A 10,042-nucleotide genomic window follows, 5' to 3' on the forward strand; every position below is an offset into this window, starting at 1 on the left:
TCTAGATTATCTTGGATCTTGACATCCCTGCAGTACAGATTTTCAGTATACTCCTTACATCTCTGTTTGATCTTCTCTGGATCAGTTACTTTCTGTCCCTTAGCATCCCTTAACATACCAATTCAAGGTTGGAACTTCCTTCTGTTCAGAGATCTTTTGGAAACCTTTTCTTGTTTTTCTGTCTCTATTTCTATCCTCAAGGTCTTTACCGATGCCGGCTAGGATTAGATATGGCTAGGATTTCTAGCCGTATCTCATATTTTTCTATGCTCATCAGAGTCAGCTTTCCTGAAATCCAGGGTAGGTGGCCGACTTCTTTCACATCCTTAGCATGATCCTTGCTGTATTCACAATGAGTGGCCTATGCACCTGAGCAGTCATCCATCGGGAAGATTCCAGGATCCACATAGTGCTTCAGCCCTGCCTCTTGTGCACACAATGCTGCCTTGCAATGTAAGGACTAGTCCAGCAGGGTGGAGACCCAGCACCTTGTTTCTTCCTCCATCTTCTGATAGATGAAGTGGACGGCAAAACAGGTAATGAGCTTGTCGGATGCCCAACTCTTAGGCAGGATAGTTGAAGTCCCGCATTCCTACAACTGCCTGCCTCTTTGGAAGTCTGGTATCTGGTTTAGGAAAGCTAGTCTTCTCCTTGGCCAGGTGGCCTCCAGTCAAGATCCCTGATGCTATTGCACTTCTTTTCACCTTAGACTGGGCTTTCATGCTCAGATGCATGAGTTTCTGTGCAAGTGTGCACACTCTTTACAGATCATGCAGCTCCCCTCTCTTTGCCTTTTGAATGAGGTCTCCAGTTGGATGACAACATTCCAGTCATGAGTCTCATCCCACCACATTCCAGCAATACTGAATCAGAGCATATGTGAATGGGATTAGTTAACTCATAGTACTCCCCTTTCTTTGCTCACAGTCACAAGGAACAGGCAGGAAGAGAGTGTTCTTCTGCCAAACTTCTCAAGGTGGATCTCTGGATGGAAGGGTGAATGTTTCACATTTGGCGGGGGTGGGTGGGCTGTGAACAGGGATGGGGGCTGCTTGGTGTAGATCAAGCCTGCCAGACCACAAGCACATGGAACAACCAGTGGAGCATCATCCAACAAATGCCCAGCTAGGCATAACAGCCCTGCTGGATCAGGCCCAAGGAGGCTTATCTAGTCCAGCATCCTGTTTCACACAGTGGCCCACCAGATGCCGCTGGAAGCCACAGGCAGGAGTTGAGGCCATGCCCTCTGTCCTGCTGTTATTCAATTGAGGCTGGAGGTGGCCCACAGTCCACCGACTAGTAGCCATTGATAGACCTCTCCTCCGTGAAGTTATCCAATCCCCTCTTAAAGCCATCCCGGTTCTTGGCTGTCACCACTGCTGTGGGGTGAGACCCTGCTCTCACTGGCATTAGGAACATGTAGGGCATATCTAGGGGTGCATTGCTCTCCCTTCCCTAGGCTGAATGATTTGGAATGTCACCCCATGACATTTCTATACCACCCTTCAAAAAGTGGCTTGTGGCAGTTTACACAGAGAAATAATACATAAATAAGATGGCTCCCTGTCCCCAAAGGGTTCACATTATAAAAAGAAACATAAGATAGACACCAGCAACAGTCTCTGGAGGGATACTGTGCTGGGGGTGGAGAGGGCCAGATACTTTCCCCCTGCTAAATAAAGAGAATCTCCACATTAAAAGGTGCCTCTTTGCCAAGTTACCAGGGGTGAAATCAAAGTCGTTAATTTAAGTCAAAGGCAAGCGAGCTGTATGTTTGCATCTGTTGATTCATTAGATTCCTTGCTCAGGAGAAGACACAAAGGTTTTTCCTAATGCCGCCTTTTAGGCTGAAACGTTTGAGCTCAGCTGTTATTCTAACGGTGGAAGCTAAAATAAAATTAAGAATGTGAGCTCTTTGGGGGCAGGGATCCATCTTTATCTATTTTTCTTTCTCTATGTAAACCGCTTCGGGAACTTTTGCTGAAAAGCCGTACATAAATATCCATTTTGGCTTTCTATTTTCTGGCAAGGCAGCAACTCTGATTGGAGGCTGCAGAAGAAGGAAAGAGCAAGATTTGCAAGGCCTGGTTTAATTTGCTCTTGGGGAAGGGACTTGCTCACGGTCAGGCCCTCTGAACTTTCAAACCAAAGGGAAGGAAGCTGCTTCACAAAGAGCAGGCAGCAAGAGAGAAGGCTCCTTCTGTAGGCCACACAGCGGAGGGTTGCAAGTCCGAGTGTCTGCTGGAACACACAGGGGAGATGTGGCCTCTGCTAGCCGAAACTCCAGGAAGACATGCTGGAGGCGTCTGGCCAAGGGAAGTGAGGCCAAGCTGGCCCCAGGGAAATCCCAGGCCCTGCCAGCCCTTCCCCCACGTCAGAGGGAAACCCACGGGAAACCCACTCACCCCTCCCCGTCACACCCACAGAGGGGCTCATTGAGCCAATGGCCACAAAGCGCAAACCTTGCACTGGTCCTAAGCCATCCCCTGGCAACCAAGGACATCGGCGGCAGAAGCAGCCCACACCTTTGAAAGCCACAGCCCTTGGGTGGTGCCGGGACTGCCCCCTCCACCCCACCATAAAAGTGTCCTGGGTGGCCTCCCCAGCCTGCCCATCGACCTTCTCCTCTGCTTTTGGATCGAGCAGGGATCTCGTGGTGGGAAGGGGCCTGGGGCGGAGAGGGCCGCTGTCTCCACCAGCCAAGCAAGCCGCCCTTTCCTCTGGGTCCCAGACAGCAGCACTTGCTTGCTTCCCAGGACGTGGGAGGTGCCTAGGAGCAGGCATGGGGCCTCTTCAGCCCCCCAGCCCCAGTGCCTTGGTTTCCCAGTGCCCGCCCCCATCACACAGTGGCTGAGGCCAGAGGCCTCTTCATCCCTGGAGTGGCTAATGCAGCATGGCTGACACGGGGGTTGCTAGAGAGCCAGGTTCTCCATCCTGACTCCACAGCAGGCTTCACGCCCAGCGTCTCCAGTTCCAAGCCCGAAGAATGGCCTTTGCAAAACACGGCGGGAGACGGACCAACCGTCTGGCTGGGAGGAAGGCCGCTGGGCACGTTTGCCCACAGATCCCTTCGGGACAGAGCAGGGGTGAGGGGGGGCCTGGCCAGGCAGGCCCTGCTGAGGGGCTGCTGCTCAGTGGCCATGTGAGCACAGGCCTTCTGTGCATGAGGGCCAGGCTCCAGCAGGAAGGCTCTGGGGGCTCAGGGTGCCCCTGTGGGTCAAAAACGGAGCATTGGTTTCACTTACCATGAAGGCTTCTTCAGGTTGCTGGGGCCAGGGACATCTCATGGGTTGTCCTCTCTCAAGAGCTCCAGGAAGGACAGAAAGTAAATAGTTAAAAAACTAAGCCACACCCACTAGAGCCTGAGGGGGATCACCCCGCCCCAGTTCTTTCGGGCCGAGACATAAGAGGACAAAGGCAATACAAAAACGGTAGAAAACAGCAGGTCAGAATAAACAGGTTTAAAAATTCCAGAATCACAGATTGTAGCAACCCACTGTAGAACTAAATGTCACTCTCCACCATTTCAACAGAAGTAGACCAGAGCGCAAAACCACAACTGGGCGGGCCGAGATGTCCCTGGCCCCAGCAACCAGAAGAAGCCTTCACGATAAGTAAAACCTATGCTCCATTCTCGGTTGCTGAGGCCAGGGACATCTCATGGGACATACCACAGCTGTCCAACTCGGGTGGGAGCACTCTGGTCTACTAGAGAGGAAGAACTTGTTGCAAGACCCATCTGCCAAAGGTTGCCCGGGCAGACGCGAAATCCTCAATCTTGTAATGTTTGGTGAAAATGGAAGGTGACGCCCAGGTGGCTGCCTTGCAGATCTCTTCAACCAGTGCATTAGTGGAAAACGCCATTGACGCTGCTGCTGCTCTAGTAGAATGTGCAGAGAGATGCATTGGTGGCCTCAACTTCTGAACCTCATAGGCCATCAATATACACGCTATAATCCATGTTGCAATAGTGGTCGAGGAATATGGGACCCCCATGGAACAAGGGTTGAACAATACAAACAGAGCATCTGACAATCTGAATGAGGCTGAGCGTCTAATATAGACATTAAGACACCATTTAAGGTCCAACTTATGCCATTTCTGCTCCATAGGATGGACAGGTTTGGGGCAGCATGAAGGTAGGAACACATCTTGGAGAGGAGAGCTGGTCTTGTGGTAGCAAGCATGACTTGTCCCCATAGCTAAGCAGGGTCTGCCCTGGTTGCATAGGAATGCAAGATATTCTTGCACTGCAAGATATTCCCCTCAGGGGATGGAGCTGCTCTGGGAAGAGCAGCAGAAGGTTCCCAGTTCCCTCCCTGGCAGCATCTCCAAGATAGGGCTGAGAGAGATTCCTGCCTGCAACCTTGGAGAAGCCGCTGCCAGTCTGTGAAGACAATACTGAGCTAGATAGACCAAGGGCCTGACTCAGTATATGGCAGTTTCCTATGTTCCTATGATAGGTGGAAGGGGGGCGCCACCTTTGGCCTCATGAAGGGGTCCAGAATGAGCCTGACGGCCTCTTTCTGAAATATACAATATGGACTTGTTTTACAGACAGTGCCTGCAGCTCCGAGATGAGCCTTGCAGAAGTGATGGCCACTAAAAAAGGCCAATGTAAACGATAAGACCCTGATCAGAATAGCTGCCAAAGGTCCAAAAGAGTGAGCTTGCAATGCCTTGAGGACAGTATGTAGTTCCCAAGAGGGTAACCTATGCACTGTTGGAGGTGACATCAGTGAGGCACCTCATAAGAACCTACGCTGGTGAGGATGTGACTGAGATATTTGGTCTTTTTCTGCTGAGAGCCACTCCACCAACGGCAATGCCTGCCGATTCAGGGTATTCGGACATAGTCCCTTCTTGAACCCTTCTTGTAAGAAGAGCAGGCGATGACATAACTTAGCCGTGCCCTTCGGAACGGAGTTGCGTGACATCCAGCGAAGTGCTTGCCATGTATATTGATAAATTCTCTCTGTCGATGGACTTCATGACGCCAGCATAATGCTGAGAACTCCCTCCGAGTAGCCATGTTGGCTCAGGACTCACCGCTCAGTTTCCAAACGGTGAGCCAAAACCAACATGGATCCGGGTGTAAAACTGGACCCTAATGGAGCAGGTCCGGGGTCTGAGGCAACTCCCAAGGTGGCTCCACCGCCAGATGGAGGAGCTCTGGAAAACCAGGGTCTCCTGGGCCAGAATGGTGCCACTAAGAGTACTCTTGCTCGAAGAAGACACACCCATTGCAGGACTCTGGCCAACAGAGGTGTCGGAGGAGACGTATAAAGGAGAGCGTCTGGCCATGGACTGGATAGGGCATCCACTGCCATCGCCTCCCTGCATGGAAATCTAGTCACAAACACTGGTAATTGCGCATTCTTCGGAGTCATGGTCTACCTCAGGCATGCCCATCTTCTCTGTTATCTGGGTGAAAACTGATTTAGAAAAATTTAGAGCCCACTCCCCCAGTTGGCTGTCAGCCCAGCTTAACCAGTCTGCAACCAGGTTCAGCTCTCCCTTGACGTGGTGTGCCATCAGGGAAGGAAGGTTGCTCTCTGACCAGGACCGCAGAAGGACAGCCTCCTGGTGAAGTGACCTGGACCTGGTCCCCCATTGCTTATTTACATACACCTTTGCTGTCGTATTGTCGGTCTTTACGAATACGTCGGTGCCTTGGATGATCTTCTGGAATGCTAGTAGTGCTAGGCGAATTGCGTGGAGTTCCCTCCAATTTATGTTGTGAGAACGCTCCTCCTTGTTCCATAGCCGCTGCACTGACTGGTTGAGGCAGTGGGCTTCCTAGCCCGTCACTTGCATCTGTTATGATGAACATCTGTGGGTCCAAGAAGGTCTTTCCCCAATTCAGGTTGTTGGAGTTGATCCACCAGCAGAGAGAGCGACGCAGGTCTGGTGGCAACTTCAGAAGCAGTCTACACTTCCTTACGATTGCCTTCTGGTGCAGATCCACTAGAGATCGTGCAGATGAAGTCAAGCACACGGAACCGAGTCTGGTGCGGCCACCATCAAGCTCAGCAGTCTTGACAAGGAAACCAGAGGAACTCTTGGACTCGCTAGGAACAGGTGAACCTCTGTCTGGATAGTCTGTAGCCTGTCCGGTGGAAGCAAGAGGCGGTCCACTAAGGTAACTATGATTACCCCCAAATGGCGCAGCCTGTGGCATGGCGTCAATTGACTCTTTTCTCCATTTATGATGAAACCATGGTTCTCGAGTGTTGCGATAGTTAAGGACCAAGTCCCGTTCTGCCTCTGGGAGAGATCTCACTTACAGCAACAAATTGTCTATATATGCAAACAGACGAATCCCTTTCTGACGGAGTTGCGCCACCTGAGGTGCCAACAACTTTGTGGAGACATGAGGGGCTGCTGTATTGAAAATGCCTTCCAGCATATTTAAACTGAAGGTACTGCCTGCTTTCTGGGTGTATAGGAAGATGCAGGTAGGCTTCCCTTAAATCTATGGACGCCAGCACAGCCAGATGAAAGAGTGCCTCTGAAACTGCTCTTAAGAGAAACTGCTCTTAAGAAACTGCTCAGGTGAACCTCTGTCTGGATAGTCTGTAGCCTGTCCGGTGGAAGCAAGAGGCGGTCCACTAAGGTAACTATGATTACCCCCAAATGGCGCAGCCTGTGGCATGGCGTCAATTGACTCTTTTCTCCATTTATGATGAAACCATGGTTCTCGAGTGTTGCGATAGTTAAGGACCAAGTCCCGTTCTGCCTCTGGGAGAGATCTCACTTACAGCAACAAATTGTCTATATATGCAAACAGACGAATCCCTTTCTGACGGAGTTGCGCCACCTGAGGTGCCAACAACTTTGTGGAGACATGAGGGGCTGCTGTATTGAAAATGCCTTCCAGCATATTTAAACTGAAGGTACTGCCTGCTTTCTGGGTGTATAGGAAGATGCAGGTAGGCTTCCCTTAAATCTATGGACGCCAGCACAGCCAGATGAAAGAGTGCCTCTGAAACTGCTCTTAAGAGTTTCCATCTGGAAATGAGTTCTGCAGACCCATCTGTTCAAAAATTTTTAAGTCTAAAACAGCTCTCCTTGAGCCGTCCCTTTTTGGGACAGTAAATAGGATAGATGTGCTTTGTTTTTGGTTTGTTTGTTTTGTTTTAACTCCCTCTCCCTCCTGTGCCAGAGGCACTGGCTCCACTGCCCCGATGTCCAGGAGGTGTTGGATCGCCTGGACCATCGGCAAATGCTTTTGACCTTGGAGTGGGGATAAAGCAGCAGGGGGAGAGGAGTGAAACTCTATCCTGTAGCCCGTGATGGATAAGCTGCAGAACCCAGTTGTCTGAGGTTGAATCTTCCCAGGCTGGGGCGAGGTGAGACAAATGCCCTCCAAGCCTGAAATGCTTCAAGTCCTTGTTGTGGCTTTTGCTGCTTTGACTGAGCAGCTTGCTGTTTGTAGGTACCAAACCCTCTAAAGGGTGCTCTCTGACGATTCCAAGATCTCCTCTGGAATTTTGTATCTCTGTCCGGGCCCCTAAAGGGCCGGAAGCTATGAAAGGGAAGGGCCTTTTGAAAGGCTGTTTATTAGTCTCTTTATTGGTTAAAGGCATCGTCTTTCACTTATCAGATGACTCTACAAGAATGTAGGGCAGACTCACCAAAAAGCTTCTTGCCATCATAAGAGATGGTGGCGAGGTTAAGCCTAGAGGTAGAACCAACTGTCCAACTTTGAGCCACAAGTGGCGTCTGCCAACAAATGATGAAGCTGCCACTTGCGCTGAGAATCTAATCGTATCAAGAGTGGCATCGGCCATAAGGGCCTGAGCTTTCTGGATCTTTTCTAGTTGCTGTCATCTTAACTGGGTCCCCTGGAGGATCACTCAGAAGATTGACCACCCATAATAAGGAGGCACGGGCTGCCCTGGCTGCTGCCACCATTGCGCGGATCACCAGGGAAACGTTCTCATGACACGATTAAATGACAGCTCGGCCTTCTTGTCAGCTATGTCTTTTAGAGAAACCTCACTCTTTCGAGATACCAGGGAATCCAACACCAATTGCAAAATCAGGGCATCCGCATTTGGTGTCCTCAACATATCTGTAGTGGTTTGCTGAAAAGAATAGTTTGTTAGCCATGGACGTAGCCTTGCAGTTGGAAGCTGGTGTCAACCATTCCTGTTTGACTACATCCACAAACAACTCTGGCATGGGCATCAGCCTGTCCTTGGGGCGTGCTCTAGGAAAGACCAAGTCCCCTTTGGCGCAAGAGTCAGAACTCTGCCCAGCCTCAGTCCCATTGTTTTAATAATTCTGGACATCAGTGGGCTGAAGTCCTCTGCCACAAAGAGGCGCTGTGACACCGAGGCATCACCAGTGTCCTCCCCTCCAGACTATTCCACGTCATCCTTGTCTAACGGAGTCTCTGGGTCCGGATCAAAACCTTCCCCTGCATTAATTGGGTCTTCAGAGTCAGAAGGCAGATTAGGCCTCTCTGAGTTTGCAATGACTTTTTTTTTTTTTTTTTTGGAGGTGCAAGTAAACCCCTAGGGCCCCCGGAGTCTGATTGGAAGCATCAGAGGAATGGTCCGGTGCCACCTTGCCAGCCAACTTGCCCAGCTCACTATGCTTAAGTTTGCTTTTGGCCTTCTTGGGAGAAGGACTGACCAACTCGCTAGGTGAGGAGCTCAGACTGGGTGACCGATGCCTTCTCCCCTTTGTGGATCTCTTACTCCTCTTAGGGGGCCTAACCTGGCAGATGGTGCCAATGATTGCATTGCGAAACCATGCCTGCTACTCAGGTGGCAGCACAGGCTTAGGTAAAACAGCAGAGTTAGAACTGGAGGATGCTTTAGGCCCCGTCTCTGCAGCAGACTCCCCCTGCTGGCCAAACACCATAGTCACAGTCTTAGGCTTTTCCCGCCCTTTTAGAGACGGTCTCCCTTTTACATCACCGGCTCCTTCAGGTAAAATGGAGGGATTCTTCGCAACCGTCGCCATCTTAGGAGGGGCAGGAGATGCCTGTGATGGCGTTGCTGCCCTGCCGGTCAAGTTGCTAGCCAGCTCGCCAATCCGCCTAATCTCTTCCGAGGTTGGCGGGGCGTTGGCAATAGGGAGCCTCCGAAAGCGCTCTTCACAGCCACTTCAAGCTGCCTGCAGCAGCGTGGCGCGCTGGGCCGCAGTAATGCGAGTCTCGCAGCCCAAAGGCGGGAGACTCGACGCGGCCCCTTCGACCATCGGGACGGGCGGCTCGAGAGCGGCCATCACCGACGCGGGAAAATCAAGCCCTTCCATGGGGGGCTCCGTGGCCCATAGAGGAGAGATGGCCGATCACAGACCGTCAACTCACTGCTGGCGAATTTTTCGGGCGGTTTTCAGGAGGTCGGAAAAGCAGCCTTGCTATGCAGAGGTTACAGCAGCCTGCGCCAATGGGGCCTACAAAAGGCCCTGAAGCCTCCCAGGCCGAAAACACTGAATCTCTTCCCCTTGTTGGAGAAACTGCTCTGTACCCCTCTGCCTGGCTCCAAGCAACGGAGAGGAAAGAGGAGATGGCGGGGAGAGAAGTGGGCGGGTGGGGGTGGGGGTAGAGACGAAAGAAGGGTGGTTTTCTTTCTTCTCAGGTAATAGCAAGCAATAAGGATCAGAGACAGAAAAAAGGATTTGGAGAATGGAATACTGTAGTTAGGAAGTCCATTAGAGAAGTAACAGCAGAAAATAGAGAGAGCTAGAAAAACGCTGCCACCGTGGAGCTTGCTGAGGACAGAAAGAACTGGGGCGGGGTGATCCCCCTCAGGCTCTAGTGGGCGTGGCTTAGTGGAGCTCTTGAGAGAGGATAACCCATGAGATGTCCCTGGCCTCAGCAACCGAGAAGAGGCCCGGCTCCGTAGAAGGCGGCTCCTTGTGCTCATAACCGATTTGTTGCACAAGAAGCCATAACTCATTGGCCGAGGACATGCTTGGAATGCAGACGGCATCCCCCGGCCCAGGCCCAAGGGATTCCCCTTCGAGGGTCTGGGCTCTCCCTCCCACGCCGGCCGGGGAAAGACGATGACTCAGTCGGAGGAGC

The sequence above is a fragment of the Hemicordylus capensis genome, chromosome 4 (assembly GCF_027244095.1).
Source record: "Hemicordylus capensis ecotype Gifberg chromosome 4, rHemCap1.1.pri, whole genome shotgun sequence".
Taxonomy (NCBI): domain Eukaryota; kingdom Metazoa; phylum Chordata; class Lepidosauria; order Squamata; family Cordylidae; genus Hemicordylus; species Hemicordylus capensis.